The sequence below is a fragment of the Pongo pygmaeus genome, chromosome X, assembly GCF_028885625.2.
Source record: "Pongo pygmaeus isolate AG05252 chromosome X, NHGRI_mPonPyg2-v2.0_pri, whole genome shotgun sequence".
Classification (NCBI taxonomy): domain Eukaryota; kingdom Metazoa; phylum Chordata; class Mammalia; order Primates; family Hominidae; genus Pongo; species Pongo pygmaeus.
This window is the reverse complement of record NC_072396.2, coordinates 87,760,844-87,787,379: the sequence shown is the minus strand read 5'-3', so window position 1 is coordinate 87,787,379 and position 26,536 is coordinate 87,760,844.

The following is a 26,536-nucleotide window of genomic DNA, read 5'->3' as shown; positions in this document are numbered from 1 at the left end:
AGTGCTTTGTAAGTGTGAGTAATTTAACAATTATAAAAACCCTTTGAGGTAGACATTCTTATAATCTTCATGATAGAGATGACATAATGAAGACACAGAGTGTTTAGTTAACTCTCTCAAACTCACAAAGTTAGTGGTACAGTCAGAATTCAAACTCAGATTCTCTGACATCAGAGCCCAAGGTTTGTTTGCTTGATTTTTTAAAATGAAGAATTTATACAAATCACTAAGAGAAACCCTAAGATACTGTTTTTTTTAAACAGGAAAAAAAGATATAGGCATAAATAGATTATTCACAAAATATATATCGGAAATATACATTGGTGAACATATACATACACCCATGCATTAACATGTATTAATAGATTAATAAAAATTCTAATCTATTAATCCTTACAACTACCCCATAACGTTATATTATTATTATTAGCTCCACTTTATAGATACGAAAACTAAGACAGAGAAAGGTCAATATCTTGTCTAAGGTTATCAGCTAATATCAAGCAGAGGAGAAACACCATCCAGGTAGACTGTCTCCAAAATACACCTTCAACTATTCAACCACATCATTGGAAAGAAAAATGAGATAGCCACTTTCTTATGGACGGCTAATGAGATTTTGTTCATTTATTAAACAAACAAGTACTAACAACCTAATATGTGACAGGCACTATCTCAGGTGGTGGAAATATAGTGATATAGTAAGAATGACATGATATCTGCTTGTGTAACTTGTACAAGCTCATAAAATGATGCAGCTTTTGTAATGAGATATTTGGCAATTTATATTCAAACCTTAAAATATTCATATCCTCTAACTTGGGAATTCCACTTTTAAGTAGCTATGCAAAAGAAAGACATGGCAGAGGCATACTTATTCCCAAAGTTGTTTGTTGCAGCGTTATTTATAATAACTTGAATTTAAGCTTCATGAAGTCCACATACATGCGCAAACACACACACAAACACACATGTACATGTACAGATATATATATCTGTTGTATTTGCAGTGACATGTACAGGAACTGGCACCTGATAAATACTCAATAAATATTTGTTAAATTAATGATTGAAGAGCAAACATTAAGAGAAAACTGAATGCTCAACGAGACAGCTTAAGTATATTGCAGTATATTTATATAATGAAGACAACTATTATGATACCTATTAAGGGTTAAAATATGAAGAGGAATATTTATAATACAAAATTTAAAAAGCAAAATATAAATCTGTATGTATGCTATAATCTCAACTATAATTTTTTTAAAAAAAGACAAATTGTAGAAGACTAAATATAGAATAATCCATTTGATATAAAACATGATAAATACGCTTATGTATGTACAGATCAATTTTTGAAGGACACACAATACAATGCTCATAGTAATTATCTCTGAAAAAAGAAAATTGAGGAAGATATTAACTTTTCACATTTCATTTTCTGTACCACTTGAAATTTTTCTATAAGCATATTTCTTTTGTATTTAAAAAGTAAAGTATCTGGCCAGGAATGGTGATGGATCCCTGTAGTCCCAGCCACTCAGGAGGCTGAGGTAGTAGCATCACTTGAGCCCAGAAGTTTGAGGCTGTAGTGCACTATGATCACACTATGAATAGTCGCTGGACTCCAACCTGGGCAACACACACCTCATCTCTAGTAAGTAAGTAAGTAAGTAAGTAAGTAAATAAATAAAGCACGCTTGAAACGTTTATCAAATAAGGAAAGGTTTACAGTTATTTTGTGTTGGGTGTTTGAGCCCTGTTTTTTCCATTTTTTTTTGAAAAAACTATTTTTAAAATAGAAAAATAAAACTGATAAAATGTACAATGGGTAAGGTCTGAAATGCAAAGTGCTTGATAGTTGTCACTCCTCTTCTCACAACAAGCAAACAGCTGAAAAAACCAGACGTCAGCAACTCTTCTTAGATTTGTCAGAGAATTGAAGTTATAGAGCAAGTCATGACCCCTAAAACTGGAGAATTTGGTGTATACAAAGAATACTGGCTTCTTGGAATAAAAAGTTGCTGCTGGATCCTGGTAGGAGCTTTTAAGGCATAATTGACTAATTGCTGGAAATTGAGCATGGACCACCTTGAGATATTAAAAATTTCTAGGTAATGGGTCTTAGGAGGTCCCCACCTGGTGCTCAGCATGAAGATTAGAATAAAAGCCTTTTATCCTTTGGTCGGAAGAAGGGGAAAAGTAAGCATTTTTAAAAAATGCAATCTGTTTTTCTTGAAAAAGCCTGCCCTCAAAAAAAGTATTTTATCAGCGCCTAACCAAGGTGGGTTTTGCCAGAGTATAGCCAACATGGGAGAAAGAAAATACCCAACTCTAATTCCTTCTAGCCTTTTACTTAACTTGAGGCTGGATGTTGGGGAACAGTCAAGAAGAACTTGTGAAGGAAACAGTCCAGAAGCACAGGCTTACTAAAAGATGGAAAGATGGAGACCTAATCATAGGATTATAGACTACTTTCTCTCCCCTACACTTTACCATCATACCAATAAACCTCCCATATAACAATAGGGAATTATAAATGAAAGAACTGTAAGGCTCAGATGCTATTTAAGAAGGAATCTTTAGATAAATCCAAAGACAAAAAAGGGTGTGTGCAAAAACTAGAATACCAGAGGAAGTTTTAGCATCCGACGCTTCCAGGTAAAGAAAATATTAAACACAGCTTTACTCTTAGACAGATAAACTTAAAACCTCACACTTAAATATTATTTAACTCAGTTCCTTTTACCCAATGCATTATGTCTAGCTTTCAACAACAATGAAATTACAAACTGCTTTACCAGGAAAAAATAGTTTGAAGAAAGTAAGCATCAGAACCAGACTTAGATATGGCTGAAATTTTGAAAGCATTACATTGGAAATTTCAAATAACTGTGATTAACATGCTAAGGCCTCTAATAGAAAAAGTAGACAAAATGAAAAAACAGGTAATGTAAGCAGTGAGATAAAAACTCTAAGAAAAAAATGTAAAAAATGTTACAAACTGGAGTGTGCCTGTAATCCCAGCTACTCAGGAGGCTGAGGCATGAGAATTGCTCGAATCCGGGAGATGGGGGTTGCAGTGATCTGCGGTTGCACCATTGCACTCCAGCCTGGGTGATGGAGCAAGACTCCGTCTAAAATAAATAAATAAATAATTAAAAAAAATACAGGCATGGTGGCTCCCACCTGTAATCCCAGCACTTTGGGAGGCCAAGGCAGGTGGATCACCTGAGGTCAGGAGTTCCAGACCAGCCTGGTCAACATGGAGAAACCACGTCTCTACTAAAAACACAAAAATTAGCTGGGCATGGTGGTGCATGCCTGTTATCCCAGCTACTCGGGAGGCTGAGGCAGGAGAATCGCTAGAACCCAGGAGGCAGAGGTTGCAATGAACCAAGATCAAGGCACTGAACTTCAGCCTGGGTGACAGAGTGAGAACCCATCTCAAAAACAAGCAAACAAACAAACAAACAAAACAAAAAAACAGATCTTACAAAAACTCACTATCATGATAACAGCACCAAGTGGGATGGTGTTTAACTATGAGAAACCGTTTCCATGATCCAATCACCTCTCACCAGGCATCAGCTCCAACACTGAATATTACAATTCAACATGAGATTTTGGCAGGGACACAGATCCAAACCATATCAAGTAGTATGTGAGATTTCATACTCCTTACTGTATTGGTAAATACATTGGTCATTGGTGGTATTGATATTGGTAGTATTGGCAGTATTTTTAAAAACTTTGCAAACATGAAAGATAAAAATAAGTTGTTTTATTGATTTTAGATTACTAGTAATGTTTAAGAGTTTTTAATGTATTTGTATCTCTTTTGTATTTTCTCTTCTAAAAATTCTGTTATCTTTTATATATTTTTATTGGGTGTCTTAATGTTATTACTATTGGTTTGTATAAACTGCTTAAATATTTTTCTGTTTGATAATTGGCTTTTAACTGCATATATTTTGACAATGAAATTGATAATTTGAATATTAATTGTTAGTATTGCATAGGCTAAATTATTAACATATTTAAATTTCAAAAAGAACAAAAGTGTTTCTATTGAAAAGTCCCCATGGCAAATGTGTCTCAGATTATTCAGTTCCCCTTGCCACAGGCATCCAACGTTAAGTTTCTCATAGTTCCTTTTACATACATTGTACATATACATGCATCCATATAATAAACACATGTATGTACATGTTCCCCAGTCCACTTTTTTCTGTAAAAATCCTATGCATTTTAAGTTTTACACTTAGTGCATTTTGGATATGATGTCAATATAATGAATATGATGTCATTCATTTTTATGGATGCTCAGTATTTCACTGTATGGCTGTACAATAATTTATTAATTTTTCCTCTGAATATTTTCATTGTGATATAATTCATACATCAAAAAAATCTGTTAGAATGGTATTATTCAGTGTTTTTAGTGTATTTATAAAATTATCCAAGCATAACCACTAATTTCAGAACATTTTATCACCCCAAATAGAAACATCATGCTCAGTATTTTTTCCCCTGCCCCCGCAGTCCCTGGAAACCACCAATCTACTTTTTGTATTTATGATGTTACCTATTTTGGACATTTATGTAAATGAATTCATACATAAATGGCTATTTTTATTTTTCCCTTGGTGTAATGTTTTTGAGGTTTATCCATGTTGCAATACATATCATACCTCATTTACTTTTATTGCTGAATATTATTCCTTTGTATGGATACACTACTTTTTGCTTACCCACTTATTAGTGTTTTAACATTTAGGTTGTTTTCTTTTCCTGGCTATTATGAATAATGCTATAATAAGCATCAATGTGTAAATATTTCTGTGTAGACATGTGTGTTAAATTATTGTGGGTATATAACTAGGTGTGGAATATGGTAACTCTATGTTTAATACTTTGAGGAGCTGCCAAACCCTTTTCCCAAAATAACTGTGCTATTTTATGTTCCTATCTGCAATGTATGAGGTTTTCTATTTCTCCACATCTCTGCCATTGGAATTTAGATAGGGATTGCCTTGAATATATAGATTAATTTGGGGACTGATGCCATTTTAACTAGATTTGTAGACACAGTTTTCTTTTGTCCTTTAGAAGTACTTACAATGGCTAATTTAAAGTTATTTCTTGAATAAACGCTCCCAAAATTGCTGCAGGCCTCTGATTAATTTTTAGAATTTGGAAAAAGTTTATCCTGACAAATTTTGCCAGTTTCTTATAGCTTTTATTGAGTGGAGACTTTTTAGAGGTCTTTACTCCATTAATTTTATTGGCATTTGGTACCACCATATTAACTAGTTCCCCATTCATGGTAATTTAGGTTGTCTTTACTATAAAAATGCTATAATAAATAATCTTATAAATTTATAATTAATATCATGACAGTATATCTATAGAATATGTTTTTATAACTTGGGTTTGTCAAAGGGCATGTTGATTTGTAATTTTATTAAACATTTATTTCAGGAATGAAGGTATTTCAGAAGTGAAAGTTTGTGTCACCCCATCAGGTAAAGAGCCATGGCCAGCTGGGGTGCTTGCTGAGTAAAAAGGGAATTTGGATTGTTTAGTCGAAGAAGGAAATTATAAACATCAGTTACGGCTATGTCATTAGTTACAGAAACAACTGTAATTGTTATGAGTATTTCTTTCTTAATTTGTTGTGAATACATATGCAAGTGTATTACAAGATTTTTGAGTTTATACTATAGTATTTAAGTATTGTTAACTTTACATCACAGCATATAATTTATAGACCATGAAGTAGAAGAATGAATGTAACTAAAGGACTTTTCATCCTTTCCTGGAGAAGCGGCTAGTGTATGTTCAGTTGTGTATATAATGGTTGTATCACGTTAGGTGGTAGCATGATCTTGCAATTATCATTATTTGATGTTAAATATAATTTAATACGATGTATGTAAGTGCCAGGTAAAAAAGGGATGAACTTGTGATGTTTGATTTCATATATCACTTGGCTAGGAAACAGCATCCAGATATTTGTTTAAACATGTCTGGATGTTGCTGTGAAGGTTGTTTTTTTTTTTTTTTTTTTTATTTATTATTTTTTTCTTTTATTGTAATTATTATTATTATTATACTTTAGGTTTTATGGTACATGTGCCCAATGTGCAGGTAAGTTACGTATGTATACATGTGCCATGCTGGTGCACTGCACCCACCAACTCGTCATCTAGCATTAGGTATATCTCCCAATGTTATCCCTCCCCCGTCCCCCCAACCCACAACAGTCCCCGAAGTGTGATGTTCCCCTTCCTGTGTCCATGTGTTCTCATTGTTCAATTCCCACCTATGAGTGAGAATATGCGGTGTTTGGTTTTTTGTTCTTGTGATAGTTTACTGAGAATGATTATTTCCAATTTCATCCATGTCCCTACAAAGGACATGAACTCATCATTTCTTATGGCTGCATAGTATTCCATGGTGTATATGTGCCACATTTTCTTAATCCAGTCTATCATTGTTGGACATTTGGGTTGGTTCCAAGTCTTTGCTATTGTGAATAATGCCGCAATAAACATACGTGTGCATGTGTCTTTATAGCAGCATGGTTTATAGTCCTTTGGGTATATACCCAGTAATGGGATGGCTGGGTCGAATGGAATTTCTTCTTCTTATTATTATTTTTAACTTTTATTTTAGGTTCAGAGGTACATGGGCAGGTTCATTACGTAGGTAAAGTGTATGCCATGGGGAAATGGTAAACAGATTATTTTGTCACACAGATAATAAACATAGAATCTAATAGGGAGTTTTTCTATCCACACCCTTCTCCCACCTTTGGCCTTGAGTAGGCCCTGGCATCTGTTTTTCTATTCTTTGGGTTTAGCTCCAACTTATATGTGAGAACATGTGGCATTTAGTTTTCTGTTCCTGTATTAGTTTACATGGGATAATTGCCTCCAGCTCCATCTATGTTGCTGCAAAAGAATTGATCTTGTTCTTTCTTATGACTGGGTAGTATTCCATGTTGTATATGTACCACATTGTTTATCCAGTCTACCATTGATGGGCCTTTAGGTTGATTCTATGTCTTTGCTATTGTGAATAGTGCTGCAATAAACCTATGAGTGCATGTGTATTTATATAGAAAAATTTATATTCCTTTGGGTAAATACCCAATAATGAGGTTGCTGGGTTGAAAGGGGAATCTGTTTTAAATTACTCAAAAAATTATCAAACTGCTTTCCACAATGGCTGAACTAGTTTATATTCCCACCAGCAAGATATAAGTGTTCCCTTTTCTATGCAAGTTCATTAGCATGTTATTTTTTGACTTTTTAATAACAGCTATTCTGACTGGTATGAGACGGTATCTCATTGTGTTTTTTTTTTTTAAATTATTATTATACTTTAAGTTCTGGGATACATGTGCAGAACAGGCAGTTTTGTTACATAGGTACACATGTGCCACGCTGGTTTGCTTCGCCCATCAACCTGTCATCTATATTAGGTATTTCTCCTAATGCTATCCCCACCCTAGCCCCTAACTCCCCGACAGACCCTGGTGTGTGATGTTCGCCTCCCTGTGTCCATGTGTTCTCATTGTTCAACTCCCACTTATGAGTGAGAACATGCAGTGTTTGGTTTTTTGTTCCTGTGTTAGTTTGCTGAGAATGATGGTTTCCATCTTAGTCCATATCCCTGCAAAGGACATGAACTTATCCTTTTTTATAGCTACATAGTATTCCATGTTGTATATGTGCCACATTTTCTTTATCCAGTCTATCATTGAAGGGCATTTGGACTGGTTCCAAGCCTTTGCTATTGTGAATAGTGCTGCAATAAACATACTTGTGCATATGTCTTTATAGTAGAATGATATATAATCCTTTGGGTATATACCCAGTAATGGTATTGCTGGGTCAAATGGTATTTCTGGTTCTAGATCCTTGAGGAATCACCACACTGTCTTCCACAATGGTTGAACTAATTTACACTCCCACCAACAGTGTAAAAGCGTTCCTATTTCCCCACATCCTCTCCAGCATCTGTTGTTTCCTGACTTTTTAATGATTGCCATTCTAACAGGCGTGAGATGGTATCTCAAAGTGGTTTTGATTTGCATTTCTCTAATCACCAGTGATGATGAGCTATTTTTCATACATTTGTTGGCCACATAAATGCCTTCCTTTGAGAAGTGTCTGTTCATATCCTTCATCCACTTTTTCATGGAGTTGTTGGTTTTTTCTTGTAAATTTGTTTAAGGTTCTTGTAGATTCTGGATATTAGCCGTTTGTCAGACGGGTAGATTGCAAAAATTTTCTCCCATTCTGTAGGTTACCTGTTCACTTTGATGATAGTTTCTTTTGCTGTGCAGAAGCTCTTTAGTTTAATTAGATCCCATTTGTCAATTTTGGCTTTTGTTGTCATTGCTTTTGGTGTTTTAGTCATGACATCTTTGCCCATGCTTATGTCCTGAATGGTATTGCCTCAGTTTTCTTCTAGGGTTTTTATGGTTTTAGGTCTTACGTTTAAGTCTTTAATCCATCTTGAGTTAATTTTTGTATAAAGTGTAAGGAAGTTGCCCAGTTCCAGTTTTCTGCATATGGCTAGCAAATTTTCCCGACACCATTTATTAAATAGGGGCTACTTCCCCCATTGCTTGTTTTTGTCAGGTTTGTCAAAGATCAGATGGTTGTAGATGTGTGGTGTTATTTCTGAGACCTCTGTTCTGTTCCGTTAGTCTGTATATCTGTTTTGGTACCAATACTATGCTGTTTTTGTTACTGTAGGCTTGTAGTATAGTTTGAAGTGAAGTAGCATGAGGTCTCCAGCTTTGTTCTCTTTGCTTAGGACTGTCTTGGCTATATGGGCTCTTTTTGGTTCCATATGAAATGTAAAGTAGATTTTTCTAATTCTGCAAAGAAAGTCACTGGTAGCTTGATGGGAATAACATTGAACCTATAAATTACTTTGGGCAGTTCTGCCATTTTTACAATATTGATTCTTCCTATCCATGAACATGGAATATTTTTCTATTTGTTTGTGTCCTGTCATATTTCCTTGAGCAGTGGTTTGTAGTTTTCCTTGAAGAGGTCCTTCACGACCTTTTTAAGTTGTATTCCTTGGTATCTTATTCTCTTTGTAGCAATTATGAATGGGAGTTCACTCATGATTTGTCTCTCTGCTTGTTTGTTGTTGGTGCATAGGAATGCTTGTGATTTTTGCACATTGATTTTGTATCTTGAGACTTTTTTGAAGTTGCTTATCAGCTTAAGATGTTTTTAGGCTGGGACGATGGGATTTTCTAAATATACAATTATGTCATTTGTGAGCAGAGACAATTTGACTTCCTCTCTTCCTATTTGAATACCTTTATTTCTTTCTCCTGCCTGATTGCTCTGGCTGGAGCTTCCAATATTGTGTTGAATAGGAGTGGTGAGAGAGGGCATCCTTGTCTTGTGCCAGTATTCAAAGGGAATGTTTCCAGCTTTTTCCCATTCAGTATGATATTGGCTATGGGTTTGTCATAAATAGCTCTTACTATTTCGAGACATGTTTCATCAATACCTAGTTTATTGAGCATTTTTAGAATGAAGAGGTGTTGAATTTTATTGAATGTCTTTTCTGCATCTATTGAGATAATCATGTAGTTTACATCATTGTTCCTGTTTATATGATGGATTATGTTTATTGATTTGCATATGTTGCATATGTTGAGTGTTTTGCATTTATTTTCATGAAGGATATTGGCATGAGGTTGTCTTTTTTTGTTGTGTCCCTGCCAGGTTTTGGTACTAGGATGATGCTGGCCTCACAGAATGCATTAGGTAGGTGTCTAATTCCTTTTGAAACTATTACAATATTTTTCTAATTTTTTTGGAATAGTTGCAGTGGGAATGGTAGCAGCACTTCTTTACACACGTTGTAGAATTCGGCTGTAAATTTGTCTGGTCCTGAGATTTTGTCTGTTGGTGGGCTTTTTATTACTAATTTAATTTTGCAACTCATTATTGCTTTGTTTGGGGATTCAATTTCTTCCTGGTTGAATCTTAGGAGGTAACGTTTTCATGAATTTAGGAATTTCTTCTAGGTTTTCTAGCAAATAAACCTAGAGGTGTTTATAGTAGTATCTGAGGGTCTTTTTGTAATCTTGTGGCTTTGGTGGTATTGCCTCCTTTGTAATTTCTGATTGTGTTATTAGAATCCTCTCTCTTTTTAAATTAGTATAGTTAGTGGTCTATCTGTCTTATTTATTTTTTCAAATAACCAAATCCTAGATTCATTAATATTTTCTATGGTTTTCTTTGTCTCAATTTTCTTCAGTTCAATTATTATTATGGTTATTATTTGTCTTCTGCTATCTATTGGTTTGATTGGCTCTTGTTTCTATAGTTACTTCAGGTATGATATTAGGTTGTTAACCTGAGATCTTTCTAACTTTTGATTTGGGTTCTTAGTCCTATAAACTTCCTTTTTAACACTGCTTTAGCTGTGTCCCAGAGATTCTGATATATTTTACCTCTGTTCTAATTAACGTCAATGAATTTCTTGATTTCTGCTTTAATTTTATTGTTTACCCCAAAATAATTCAGGAGCAAGTTGCTTAATTTGTATGTAATTCTGTGGTTTCAAGCAGTCTTGTAAGCATTGATTTCTATTTTTATTGTGCTATGATCTGATAATTTGGTTGGTTTGATTTTGGTTTCCTTGAATTTTCTCAGGATTGTTTTATGGCTGATTGTGTGATAGATTCTAGAATATGTGCCATGTACAGATGAGAAGAATGTGCATTCTGTTGTTTTTGGGTAATGAATCGTGGAGATGTCTATTAGGTCAATTTGGTTCAGGTCCTGAATTTCTTTATGTTAGCTTTTTGCCTTGATGATCTGACTAAAACTCTCTGTGGTGTGTTGAAGACTTTCACTATTATTATTTGGTTATATAAGTATTTTTGTAGATTTCTAAGAACTTGCTTTATGAATCTGGGTGCTCTTATGAATATTGGGTGCATATGTATTTAGGATACTTAGACCTTATGTTGAATTAAACCATTTACAATCATGCAATGCCCCTTTTTGTTTTTTTCATCATTGATCATTTAAAGTTTGTTTCGTCTAAAATTAGAAGAGCAATCCCTGCCTTTTTTTGTTTGTTTGTTTCCTGTTTACTTGGTAGATTTTTCTCCATCTCATTACTTTGAGTCTATGTGTGTCACTGCTTGTAAGATGGGTCTCTTGAAGACAGCATACCTCTGGGTCTTGCTTCCTCATCCAATTTGCAACCCCCTGCCTTTTAATTGAGGTGCTTAGCCCATTTACACTCAAGGTTAATATTGATATATATGGATTTCAACCTGTCCTCATCTTGTTAGCTGCTCATTATGCAGACTTGTTTTTATGGTTGCTTTGTAGTGTTAATGGTCTATGTCTTTAATTGTGTTTTGAGATGGCTGGGAATAATCTTTTCTTTCCATATTTAGCATTTTCTTCAGGACCTCTTGTAATGCAGGTCTGGTGGTAGCAAAATCTCTTAGCATTTGCTTGCTGAAAAGGATCTTTTTTTTCTTCTTTAGTAAGAAAGCTTAGTTTAGATGGATGTTAATTATTTGGTTGGAATTTGTTTTCTTTAAGAATACTGAATACAATCCCTCAATCTCTTCTGGCTTGGAGGGTTTCTGTTAAAAGATTCCCTCTTAGCCTGGTGGGGTCCCTTTGTAGCTGATCTTTCCCTTCTTATAGCTGCCTTTAACATTTTTTTTCTTTTATTTCAATTTTGGAGAATCTAATAGCTATGTTCCTTGGGAATGGTCACCTTATGTAGTATCTTGGAGGAGTTTTCTGCATTTTCTGGATTTTTAAATTGTTGGCTTCTTTAGCAAGGTTGAATAAACTTTCATGTATAATAGTCTCAAATGTTTTCCAAGTCACTTGCTTTCTCTCTCTCTCCTTCAGGAATCCCAATGTGATATAGATTTGGTATCTTCACATAATTTAATATTTCTCAGAGGTCTTGTTCATTCTTCTTTAATTTTTTATTCTTATTTTCTTTTCTGACAGCGTTATTTTGGAGAACTGGTCTTCGAAACTCTGATTTTTTTCCTAAGCTTGGTGGATTCTGCTGTTAATACCTGTGATTGTATTCTGAAATTCTTGAAGTAAGTTCTTTAGCTTTATCAGATCAGTTTGGTTATTTCTAAAATGGTCATTTCGTCTTTCATCTTTTGTATATTTTAATTATGTTCCTTAGAATTCTTTGATTAGATTTTGACCTTTTCCAGAATCTCAATTATCTTTGTTCCTATCTATATTCTGAATTCTATTTCTGTCTTTTCAGCCATCTCAACCTTGTTAAAAACTCTTGCTGGGGAATTAGTGTGGTTGCTTGGAGGTAAGAAGATACCTTGGCTTTTTTTGTTGCCAGACTTCTTGCACTATTTTTTTCTCACCTGTATGAGCTGATGTTCCTTCAGTCTTGAAGATGCTGTACTTTGGATGGGTTCTTTTGCTTTTATCTTCTTTGATTCCCTTGGGAGTTTAATTGCAGTACAGGGTTAGTTCAGTCAACTGGCTTCATTTCTTAAATATTTTAGAGGGCAAGGCACAGGTCAGCACTTCTGGCTTTGAACTCTAACTCTGTGGCGCTGGTGTTGGGCTCCCATGTTTGTTCTCTGGCCCTTCAAGGTTAGCAACTTGCTGCACTGGATGAGCCAAGGTTTCCCAGAAAGCTAGCCACAACACTCCAAAGGCTGGCGCTAGCCAAAGTGCTTTGTCAGGGCAGTGGCAATGGAATCTATGCTTGTTGATATGTGCCAGCTATGGCAGCAGTGTAGCAGGATGCACACCCACCAGCTGCAGTGGGCCGCCAGTGGGTGCAGGGCTGCTGGACTCCATGTACAAATTAATATGAGTAACCTTAGTGGCATGGAATGTGGGGCAGGGCTGGCAATCTCCATGTTGTGTTTACACCAGTGGTGGCATTGGCATGCGGATGGAGAGCTGGTGAGCTCAGGGCCGTCAGCCTCTGTGCATGCATTTGTGCTGGTGGTGGCAGCAGGGAGGGGCTTGGTGGGCAGAAAGCGGGGCCGCTGGCCTCTCTGTGAACATTTGTTTGGCAATGTTTGTGCATTGAGGAGGTCTGTGCTCATGCCAACATCAGTGGTGCAGTACAGTGCATGCACACATGCATGCCAGTGTGGAGGGAGAGGAAAGGTCTCTCTGTGTGCCCATAAAAGGGGAAAGTGGTGAAGGATGTGGCTATGGATGAGTGCATGTGGGCAAAGTGGTGTGGGGCAGGCTATGGTGGGAAATATGTGTTGGTAGGCTTGTATATGTTGACGAGGGCCACTTTGCTGATGCTCTCTTATAGTCAGGTGCAATCTGCTGGTGAAGAAACTGATGCAGGCTGTGGAAGAATGCCAGTTGAGCGTCCAGGACTCCATTTCAAGTGGGCATGGCCACAATGGGGCCACGGGAGAGGTCCTCGGGTAGAGGGGTGCTTAGATCTGACTGGACCCATTTCATGAGCAAGACTGCCCTGCTCTGTTGAAGTCCAACAGTTCCCCTAAGGCTAAAGTTTTCTAGGAGAGCATGGCAAGCTTTGGGGAATGGGTTTTCCAGACTGTGCTCCACTGCAGATGTTCCTACACCAAACCCTGTCTGCTCTTCACAGGCTGAAGTCCTGCAGTACCATGTCTCTAAGGAGCCCTCCCTGCCAGCCCAAGTGTTTGTGGAGATTATGGCTACTTCTGTTGCTAGGATACCAGAAGTCCATGCCAAGAGTGGATCACTCCACACCTGTACCACTAATTGCTTTCCCAGGAATCACTGGGGGCCAGTGTGTTGTAGTCCTGGCAAAGTTTCCAGCTTCCTCCATCTTTAGCCCAGTATCTGTTTACTTCCTCTGTCCACTCTCAATGCCTTTCTTCTCAAGATCTGCTTGCCATGCAGTCTTCACAATTTCCCAGTCTCTTGGTGGCAGATATTTTTCCTGGCTGCATCTAGTCTACCATTTTGCTGTGCCCTCCCCATTTTTATTTGTAACTGTATATATTTAAAGTGTATGATATTTTGCTATACATATTAAAATGATTACTCCTATCAAGTCAAGTAACAAATTCATCATCTCAAAAAGTTATTTTTGTGTGTGTGGGGGGGGTAAGAGTACATAAAATCTACTCTCTTAGCAAATCATTATAAAATATAATATTAACTATAATTTCTATGCTGCACATTAGATTACTGGACTTATTTATCCTACATAACTACAATTTCATACCTTTTGACCTACATCTTTAAAATTATCCACATGCTTAAAATGATCAATTTTATAGTATGGATATTTTGGCACAATTAAAAATTTAAAAAACAATTTATATTAAGTGCTCAAAAGTGTTCCTTGCATAGTCAAGGTTTAATAAAATTTAACTATTTTTATATAATAATAATTGATATGGTTTAGCTGTGCCCCCACCAGAAATCTCACATTAAATTGTAATCTCCATAATCTGGTGGAAGTAATTGGATCATGGGGGCAGTTTCCTCATGATAAGTGAGTCTCACATGATCTAATGGTTTTGTAAGCATCTGGCATTTCTACTGCTTGTATTCACTCCATCCTGCCATCCTGTGAAGAGGTGCCTACTTCTCTTTTGCCTTCTGCCATGATTGTAAGTTTCCTGAAGCCTCCCTAGCAATGTGGAACTGTGAGTCAATTAAACCTCTTTCCTTTATGTAATTACCCAGTCTTGGATATTACTTCATAGCAGTGCCAGAATGAACTAGTACAATTATAATATGTAGTAACATTGTTATTTTTGTACTTAAAATCTGCAAGATGTTTTGGCAAGAGCATCTGCTTTGTTCTACCCTGCCTTATTTGAATACAAGCTTGTAAATGTCTCCAGTTTTGTTTTCAGAATATTGGGATCTACAGAATTAATTGGGGATCAACTGGAGAGGCAGTGATCCCCAAATCCTTAAAAAGTGACTGGATTTAATCTGCAGTAGTATCAATGTAGATCCCCAGGATTGTTTAGGGGTAATGGAGAGCACAAGATGAGCAGGGTAGTCAATTAGCTTATATTATCTGTTTATAGAATCTTGAAAGCTTTGGCTTTGAACTTGCAATATGCACCTTTTGGTAGTTTCAAATGTTCCGGATGTAGGGCTCACTGTATATTCACACTCACTGCATGAGGCAATGGCCTCTGTTTTCTGGTTTAAAAAATTATTTAATAGGTACAGGTTTGTTTATAATTTAAATAATGAAAAGGGACAAGAAGGAAGTAAAATAAAGTGGAGGCTTGTTTGGGCCTGCACACAGTGCTGATGGTAGTACTTCCAGGTAAAGTGTAAAGTGTGGGTTTCCAGGAAATGGGGTGGAAGATCATAGAGGAACTATGAACACACAGGTTGGAGACGGGTAGACAGTCATGCCCAGCTCAACTGGAGCTATTTAGCTGATCACTGCATTTTACCATTCCCACTAAATAGAAGCTATTGAGTACTTTAGGCACTCTTCTAAATGCCATGGATTAAATAATAGAAAAAGACAAATGTACTACTTCATGAAGATTACATTTTAAGTGGGAATGAATACAGCATGAATAAATTTGTGGCAATACTGGACCAAAACCCAGTCCATAAAATGACCCATTGCTCTTAAATCTATCAGAATTTAAATTTTAATATAGATATTAGTTACATTTAGTTCTTTTTGGATTCAGGATGTCTGGCTGAAAATATCCTGCAGTTGGGAGTTTCAGAGCAATGATGGTAGAGAATGGGTGTTGGCTGGATCTCCCATTTTCAGTAAGTTTGTGCACAAGGTAACTTTTACTGCTCCAGTAGAGAACTAGCGGTAGTGTCCCCATTGCTGAGAGTTAAGTGGGAGATGATTCTGTTACTGAATTGTGTGGATTTCTCACACGAGTCACTATCAGGGTGCTAGGGCTCTTTTGTAAGGTAGAAATGGGACTGAACAAATTGCAAGAGTTACTTGGTATTTGTAACTTCCTTTTATGTACCAGATGTTGTAAGGTACTTGGGTGACTTTATTTGACTTAAATTGTCAAGGATGAGACAGGTCAAGACTATTTACATGGTGACCTACTTTTGAATAAAAAATAAAAGACTGAAAACAAATTGGCTTTTAAAAAGTTTTTTTTGTGTAGAAATTTAAGGAGTACAAGTATAGTTTTGTCACATGGATTCAATGCATAGTGGTACAATCTGGGCTTTTTGTGTAATTATCACTCAAATCATGTATATTGTACTCACTAAGAAATTTCTCATTTTTTTTATTATACCTTAAGTTTTAAGGTCATTCTTTACTCTCTTCTACTCCTGAACACTTTTGAGTCTCCAATGTCTGTTATTTCACACTCTATGTCCATATGTGTGTGTTATTTACCTACTACTTATAAGTAGGAATATATATTTGACATTTTGTTCTAAGTTTTTTACCTAAGATAATGGCCTCCAGTTCCATTCATGTTTCTGAAAAATAAATGATTTTTTTTTTTTGTGGCTGAATAGTATTCCTGTGTGTGCGTGTGTGTGTGTTTGTGTGTTTGGATAGATAGATACACAGATGTCTCTCTGTGTGTGTGTGCATGTGTGTGTGTATTTAGATAGAGTGATTGATTGTTAGATAGAAAGATTGATCACTTTTTTATCCAATTAAACATTGATGGAAATTTAGGTTGGTTCCATATCTGTGCTATTGTTAATAGTACTGTGATAAACATACAAGTGCAGATTTCTTTCTTTCCTTTCTTTCTTCCTTCCTTCCTTCCTTCCTTCCTTCCTTCCTTCCTTCCTTCCTTCCTTCCTTCCTTCCTTCCTTCCTTCCTTCCTTCCTTCCTTCCTTCCTTCTCTCTTTCTCTTTCTCTCTCTCTCTCTCTCACAGGGTCTTTCTCTGTCACCCAGGCTGCAGGACAGTAATGTGATTATAGCTCATTGTTGTTAACCTCAAACAACTGCACTCAATCAAACTTCCCACTTCAGACTCCCAAGTAACTAAGACTACAGGAGTGAAATAACATGCCCAGCATGTAGAGATGAGGTCTTGCTATCTTTCTGTGTTTGTTTTCATTGATATAAATAAATACTTGAGACTAGTAATTTATATTTAAAAAGAGGTTTAATTGGTTCACGATTTTGCAGGCTGTAGAGGAAGCATGGCACCAACATATGCTCGATTTCTGTTGAGGGCCTCAGGAAGCTTACAATCATGGTGAAAGGTAAAGGGAGAGTAGTTGTATCACATAGCGAGAGTGAAAGTATGAGAGAGAAGAGGGAGGTTTCAAAACATTTTAAACAACCAAATCTTATGTAAACTAACTGATTGAGAACTCAGTTATCACCAAGGGGATGGTGCTAAAACATGCTTGAGAAATCCATCCCCATAATCCAATCACCTCCCACCAGGCCCCAACTTCAACATTGGGAATTACATTTCAACATGGGATTGGGAGGAGACAAATGTCCAAACTGTATAAGTTGCCAAGGCTGGTCTCAAAATCCTGGCTCAGACAATATTCCCTCACCAAGCCTCTCCCAAATTTCTGGAATTAGAGGCACAAGCCACTGTTTCTAGCCAAGGTATCTTTTTGATATAACATTTCATTTTTTGAGGGGTGGATACCCCATAGTGGGATTGCTAAATTGAATGATAGTTATATTTTTAGTTCTTTGAGAAATCGCCATACTGTTTTCCATAGAAGTTGTAGTAGTTTATATTCCCACAAACAGTATATACGCATTCCCTTTTCTTCACATCCTTTCCAACATCTGCTACTTTTTGACTATTTAATAATATAATTTTGACAGGTTTAAGACAATGTCCTATTGTGGTTTTGATTTGCATTTCTCTGATGTAGTGATATTGAGCAGTTTTTCAGCTGCTTTTTGTCTATTTTTATGTCTTTTTAAAGATATCTGTTCATGTCTTTCAACCATTTATTTGGAGTTAATTGTTTTGTTGTCGCTATGGTTGTTGTTTGATTTCCTTATAAATTCTGGATATTAGTCTCCTGTCGAATGCATAGTTTACAAATATTTTCTCTCATTATGCAGGTTGTCCATTCACTCTATTGATAATTTCCTTTGCTATGCTGAAGCATTTTATTTTAATTACATCTCATTTATCTGTGTTTTGGTTTTGGTGCTTGTGCTTCTGAGGTCTTAATCATGATTTCCTTGTGTAGGCCAGTGAAAACTCCAGAAGAGTTTTCCACAGGTTTTTTTCTTTTTGCTTAAATTTTTACTTCAATAGTTTTTGGGGAATAGGTGGATTTTGGTTACACAGATATGTTCTTTAGTGGTTATTTCTGAGATTTTGGTGCACCCGTCACCCAAGCAGTGTCCACTGTCTCCAATGGGTAGTTTTTTATTCCTCACTCCTCTCTTACATGTTCCCCCAAGTCCCCAAAATCCATTATATTATTCTTATGCTTTTGCATCTTCATAGCTTAGCTCTCACTTATAAGTGAGAACATATGATATTTGATTTTCCATTCCTGTATTACTTCACTTAGAATAATTATCTCCAACTCCATCCGGATTGCTGCAAATGCCATTATTTTGTTCTTTTTTATGCCTGAGTAGTATTCCATAGTGTATATATACATTTTCTTTATCCACTTGATGGTTAATGGGCACTTAGGTTGGTTCCACATCTCTGTAATTGCACATTATGCTGCTATAAACATGCATGTGTTTATGTCCTACTCATATAATAAATTATTTTCCTTTGGATAGTTACCCAGTACATAAATTGCTGGATTGAATGGTAGTTCTATTTTTAGTTCTTTACGGACTCTCCATACTGTTTTCCATAGTGGTTGTACTAGTTTGCATTTCAACTAGCAGTGTAAAAGTGTTCTCTTTTCACCACATCCATGCCAACATCTATTGTTTTTTGACATTTTAATTATGGCCATTCTTGCACGAGTAAGGTGGTATCTCATTGTGGTTCCAATTTGCATTTCCTTGATAATTAGTGATGTTGAGTATTTTTTATATATGTTTTTGGGCTGTTTGTATATCTTCTTTTGTGTACTGTCTTTTCACATCCATTGCCTACTTTTTTATACAGTTTTTTTTTTTCTGATTTGTTTGTGTTCTTTGTAGATTCTGGATGTTAGCCCTTTGTCAGATGGATAGTTTGTGACTGTTTTCTTCTGCTCTGTGTGTTTTCTATTTACTCTCCTAAATATTTCTTTTGCTGTGCAGAAGCTTTTTAGTTCAATTAGGCCCCATTTATTTATTTTTATTTTTGTTGTATTTGCTTTTGGGTCCTAAGTCATAAATTCTTTGCCTAAGCCAATGTCTAGAAGAGTTTTTCTTAATGCTATCTTCAAGAATTTTTATGGTTTCAGGTCTTAGATTTGAGTTCGTTCCATCTTGAGTTGATTGTTGTATAGGAGGAGAGATGAAAATCTAGCTTCATTCTTCTACATGTGGTTTGCCAATTATCCCAGCACCGTTTATTGAACAAGGTATCTTTTCCTCACTTTATGTTTTTGTATGCTTTGCCAAAGATCACATGGCTGTATAAGTATTTGGCTTTACCTCTGAGTTCTCTATTGTGTTCCATTGGTCTACTTGCCAGTCTTTATGACAGTACTGAGCCATTTTGGTAACTATATCCTTGTAGTATAGCTTGAAGTTGGGTAATGTGATGCCTCCAGATTTGTTCTTTTAACTTAGTATTGCTCTGGTTATGCCTGATATTTTTTAGTGCGGGGTGGCGGTTTCATAAGAATTTTATTTTATTTTTCTAGTTCTGTAAAGAATGATGATGGTTTTTTTTTGGAAATCGCACTAAATTTGTAGATTGCTTTTGACAGTGTGATTATTTTAACAATATTGACTCTATTCATCCATGAGCATGGTATGTGTTTCCATTTGTTTGTGTCATCTCTGATTTCTTTGAGCAGTGTTTTGTAGGTTTCCTTGTAGATATCTTTCACCTTTTTGGTTAGGTATATATCTAAGTATTTTAATTTTCTTGCAGCTGTGGTAAAAGGGATTGAATTATTGATTTTAATCTCAGCTTGGTTGTTGTTGGTGTATATCTATGCTACTGATTTGTGTACATTGATTTTGTATCCTGAGACTTCACTAAAATTATTTATCAGATCTAGGAGCTTTTTGAATGAATCTGTAGGATTTTCTAGGTATTCAATTGTATCATTGGTGGTTAGCAGTAGTTTGACTTCTTTTTTTTTTTTTTTCCAATTTGAATGCTTGTATTTCTTTTTCTTGTCTGATTTCTCTGGCTAGGACTTCCAGTACTATGTAGAATAGAAACAGTGAAAGTAGGCATCCTTGTCTTTTTCCAGTTCTCAGGAGGAAAGCTTTCAACTTTTTCTCGTTTAGTATGGTAGTTCCTGTGGGTTTGTCATATATGGCTTTTACTACTTTGAAGTATGTCCCTTTTATGCCTATTTTGCTGATGGTTTTAACCATAAAGCGATGTTGGATTTTGTCAAATTCCTTCTCTGCATCTATTAAGATGATTATATAATTTTTGTTTTCAATTATGCTTTTATAATGTATCTCATTTGTCGACTTGCATATGTTAAAACATCATTGCACCCCTGGTATGAAACCCACTTGCTCATGATGTATTATCTTTTTGATATGCTGTTTGATTCAGCTAGTGTGTATTTTGTTGAGAATTTTTGCATCAGAAATATTGGTCTGTAGTTCACTTTTTTATGTACTTTCTTGGTTTTGGTATTAGGATAATGCTGGCTTCAGAGAATGATTTAGGGAGGATTCCTTCTTTCTCTATCTTTTGGAATAATTTCAGTAGGATTGGTACCAATTCTTTTTTAAATGTCTAATGGAATTTAGCTGTGAATCCATCCATTCTTGTACTTTTTTGGCAATATTTTATTACTTATTTATTATTATTTATTACTGTTGCAATGTCACTACTTGTTATTGGTTTGTTCAGAGTTTCTATTTCTTATTTAATCTAGGAAAGTCGTATATTTCTAGTAATTTATACATCTCTAGATTTTCTAGTTTGTGTGCATGAAGGTGCTCTTAGTTGTCTTGAATAATTTTTCATATTTCTGTGGTATCAGTTGTAATATCTCCCTTTTTATCGAGCTTATTTTTATTTTTCTTCTTCTTGGTTAATCTCACTAATAATCTATTAATCTTGTTTATCTTTTCAAAGAACCAGCTTTTATTTTATTTTTTTGTTTTGCTTCAATTTCATTTAGTTCTGCTCTGATCTTTGTTATTTTTTTCTGCTGGGTTTTTTCTTTTTCTTGTTTCTCTAGTTCCTTGAGGTGTGACATTGGGTTGTCTCTTTGTGCTTTTTCAGACTTTTTGATGTAGGAATTTAAAGCTATGAACTTTTTCTCTTAGCACCACTTCTGCTGTATCAGAGGTGTTGATGAGTTGTGTCACCATTTTCATTCAGTTCACATAATTTTTAAATTTTCATTTTGATTTCATTGTTGTTGGCCCAAAGATCATTCAAGAGCAGGTTATTTAATTTCCATGTATTTGTACAGTTTTGAGGGTTCCTTTTGGAGTTGCTAGTTTTATTCCACTGTCATCTTAGATAATACTAAATATAATATTTTAAAAAGTTATTAATAATTATTTTGTGCCCTATTGTATGGCCTATCTTGGAGAATATTCTATGTGCTGGTGAAATGAATGTATATTCTGTAGTATTTGAGAAGAACGTTCTATAAATATCTGTTAAGTACATTTGTTCTAATTTATGGTTTAAGTCCATTGCTTCTTTTTTGATTTCTGTCTTGATTATGTGTCTAGTGTTATCAGTAGAGTGCTAAAGTCCCCCACTATTATTTTGTTGCTGTCTATCTCATTTCTTAGGTCTAGTAGTAATTGTTTTATAAATTTTGGAGCTCCAGTGATAAGAGCATATATATTTAGAATTGTCCACTTTTACATCAGTCCACCAATAAGTCTCCCTTCAGACTGAGCTGTTTTACCACTAGAGAGAGCCCAAGAGAACTTAGCCATCATGATAACAATCAACATTGAGGAGACTGTGAGGGATTCTCTGGTAAAATGCATTCTGTAATACTTTTATATTAACATGAAGAAACAGAGGTTAAATGTGGAGTCATGTACAGTCCTGGTGGATACCGGCTCTACCCTATCTACCATAAACTCCACTTTAATGAGCCAGCAAATCCCTCAGAGTAAAAAGGTCATTTGTGTGGTGGAGATTTCAAATCAAGTTCAAAAGGTTTCCATATCTGAAACCATCCAACTGACTTTGGGGATCTTTTCAGAAAAATATCCTTTTTTTTCTATGTAATGCTGCTCCAATAAATTTTCTAGGGTGAGGTTTACTTTCAAAGCTAAAAGGGCACATACAATTTTCTTCAAAGGGAGAAATAATCTTAGAGTTTCCTGATACTCTTGAACCAAAATTTTTATGCTGTCTATAGGCAGAAATTGATAAGATTGAAACTCAGGCCTGTAATACCCCTAATCTTTCAAAAATACCTAAAAGTTTATGACCCTCTTCCTCAACTGATATAGGAAAAGTTAAAAGTGTGGAACTTGTGAGAGTCCAAATAGATTATTCTAAACCTTTGCATAAATTACCCCAATACTCACTAACACCCAAATGAATTCAAAGGCTCTCACCAATTGTAGAATAATTTAATTAAACAGGGACTCATAATTTTATACAATAGCCTTATAGCACTCCCCAGTTAAAAAACCAAATAGACAAGGTTAGATATTTGTTCAAGATTTATGTGAAATTAATATAATTATAATACCAAGGTTTCCTGTAGTCCCAAATTCTAATACTTGATTGTTTAATGTACCCACTAATTTCAAGCATACTTGTACTGTAATATATCTCTACTTAGTCTCCTTTAGCATTCCAGTTTATAAAGAGAATAAATAGTTGTTTACCTTTACTTGGAAATATCAGCGGTACACCTGGACTGTGATGGCACAGGGGTTTACTGAAGCCGTTTTATATTTTTCCCAGGCGTTGAATCAGGACTTAATCACACTACAGTTTTCTCAAAATTCTACTATCGTTTAGTATGTAGATGAGTTATTGTTATGTTCTCCCACTGAAGAGCACCCTGAAATTGACTCAGTTTACTTTTCACAGCAACTTGCATATAAAAGTCACAAGGCTTCCCTGGAAAAACTTCAGTTTTCAAGAGAAAAAGTCCAGTATTCGAGACATGACTTGACTACTGAAGGAGTTTCCCTCTCAAATGAGAGAATAAAAACTGTTAAAGTTTTCCTTGGCCTGCAACCAGAAGACATTTAAGAGGCTTCTTTGGTCTTGCAGGATATTGCAAATCCTTGGTTCCAAATTTTTTGCTTAATGGCTTCATCATTGTATGAGCTCACTAAAAATGTTGTGCCAAAGACTTTACCTAGGGAAGATAGTCATGATCAGGCTTTTATCCAAATAAAATTGACATTACAACAGCCCCCAGCTTTAGGACTTCCAAATTACACAAAACCTTTTACTTTGTTGGTTCATGAATGTAACAATTAGGCATAAGGAGTCCTCACCCAAGATCATGGTAGTAATCATAGGCCCAGTGCATACTATACCATGAAATTAGGCTCAGTAGCTAAGGCATATAAATTGTTTAAAAGCAGTAGCAGCAGCAGCCAAGCTGTTAGAACCTTCATCAGATCAGATCTTAGAAAATGAACTTAATTTGCAAGCCCCAAATATTGTGAAAAATCTATTAAATTCCAACCAAACAGAGCATTTCTCAGGTCCTTGAACCTTGGATCCACATTTCACAACTCAGCAGGGCCCCTTCAGACTCCTGAATCTGTACACCTGTTAGATACTTTAAGGTAAAGATGACCAGGGAAATCTCTCCCCAGAAGGAGATGGCATCTTAGTGGTGGACAGCTTTCCCAAGATCATAGATCAAGACTTCTCTATCATCATAAAAGATTTATTTTTTTCTCATTTTTTTTATCACCCCAATTCTTTCCTTTTCCCTACAGGAAAATCCATGGGACCATAATCAGTGGATGGCTTTAGCCTAAGCTTATGCTGTAGCACAAAACCAGAGTAATTGTTGAGTTTATGGCTTAATGCCAAAAAATCAGGAAACAATTCCACTGAAGCTATTCTTGATATTCTAAACATCACTGCTACTTGCTTTCCTATACTCACTAAGAACAACACTCTTTTGCAATTGATAACTCAATTATTACCAAATATAAAATACCAATTTAAGTGATGCCTGCAAAAGATATATTGTGCTTTCAGGCAGCACACACTCAAGATTTGAGTATTACCTATGTTGGTACAAGTAATTGCTTGTATATTGTCACCAGATTAGATCCATTGGTCTTTTTTTTCTAATAGATGTTGTTATACACCCTTACAACGTGCTATAAAGGGGCCACAAAAAAGTAAATTTCCTACTTGATCTTGTTCAGGAGCTACAGATTTATGGCTGAACAAACCTGACTGACTCTTGCTCAAATGTAACTAGGTGTCCCTCTTTTTCAACCCCTGAGGGCCTATATTGAGTCTGTGCAGAATCTGTTTATTTTATTCTGCCTTTCCTTTGGTTTGGATCTTGTTATTTGGCCTGGCTCACTCCTGCCTTTTGAATAGTTTCCCCTGAATATTCCCATAATAGCCCTTATAACTGGAAGTCAAAATGATCAATAACTGAAATTAGCACTAGCCTTGAAATAGATGAGGATAAGCTTGTTTTCACTGAGGAAATATTTCCTCAATGGGTTCCTTTGGAGTTCATTTTTGGTGGCAGTGGGGTGCCAGCTCTATGGAATTTAAAGCTAATTTATAAATTGGGAAAAATTTTGGATTTTGTAGCAAGTCAGACCTCCCAGGGTTTCAGGCTGGTAGAAACTACTCCCCAAAATGTAGATGATAACACATATATTCAACAAAAACACATAATAGAACATCACGCAGCTTTAGATCTTCTTTTAGCCCAAGCTGGGGGCTCATGTTTGGTGTTGAACAAAACTAAATGTTGTACTTATCTCTCTTCTGATTTTGTTACTACAAAAAGCATAATTAAAAAGGTGGTTAATACTGCTGTTTTCCTAGACACTACCACCAAACACATTAAAGAAATTGCTCAGGAGAGAGGAACACATGATATGTTTACAGGAGCAACTAACAGTTGGTTGGCAGGCATCCTGAGTGGTGGATGGTAAGCTTGGGTTTTTCAAGTGTTTCTAATTATTATATTTCTTTTAGTAGGTTTCCAGGTTATTATGATTTGTGTTACCAGAGTAACGATGAAGATGATTACTTGTTTAAATCAGGTCACTTTACAGTGAACTATGGTCCTTAATCACTATCACATTCCAAACAAGGACTATGACCAATTAGACCCTAGTATTGTTGAGTTGCCTATATTATCTGAATCTTGTCTTGTTTAATTTGGTTCAGTTAATTTTCATAACTCTTGTTATGGAATACACCTTGGCATTTTCATATTCTCCTCTTGATAATCATAACAGTCCTCCTGATCACTGTATTCTTTCAAGTCTTAAATGTTTTGCATGCAGCCATCCATTGTGAATTAAATGGTCTCACTCCATTCTACCCACTTCTTTAGGTCAGCAAGAATATAAAGAATCATTCAGTTGGTACAAAGCTGTGATTTGTGATTCCATAATGACACAAAACAAGACTTGTAAACTACATACTGCAGCTAAAGAAGACTTGCGAATTCCATACTGAGACCAGCTAAGTATTTTAGGATGGTAACAGAGAGTGGCATCAATGACAAAAGTTTTGTTCAATCTCTGTAAATTGAGAGGTTGACCAAATGGGATATTGTTAAATTGAACTAAATATGGCCTGAGACATCCATACTTGAGTCCTTTTGGACAAACCGTAACTTAACTTAGGAGCATGCTTTTGTGGCAACAGCTGAGTCTCAGCCAATCCTAGTAGCCATATTTCAACCACGCATAGGTCACTGACCGTTCAAACTGTGTTCAAATAAGGCAAACACCAAACTGTAACCAATCCAGCTGTTTTTGAAACTCACCTCCATTTTCTGTATGTCACTTTTCTTTTTCTGTCTATAAATTTGCTCTGTTCATGAGGCATCCCTGGAGTCTTTCTGAATCTGCTGTGATTCTGGAGGCTGGCTGATTTGCAAATTCATTTTTTCTTGCTCAATTAAATTCAATTAAACTGAATTTGTCTAAAGTTTTTCTTTTAATATGCTTCAGTGCCCCTTTCAGGAAAACAAAGTTAAATCTAGGTACTATGAGTACTCACCTGACTTTTGTTTATTATAAAGGTGTTTTTTGTTTGTTTGTTTTTTTCTGTGTAGGTTGTTAACTTGGTGTCCTTGTGGAGGGGATGATCGGTGGGGCTTTCAATTCTGCTATCTTACTCCACCTCTTTCTCATTTGTCTTCATTTATGTTTTGTATCACTTTGTTGGACTCAATATTATTTAGTTCTGCTCTTATCTTTATTATTATTTTCCTCTTCTAGCTTTGGGCTTGATTGTCTTTGTTGATTCAGTTCCTTGAGGTGTCATG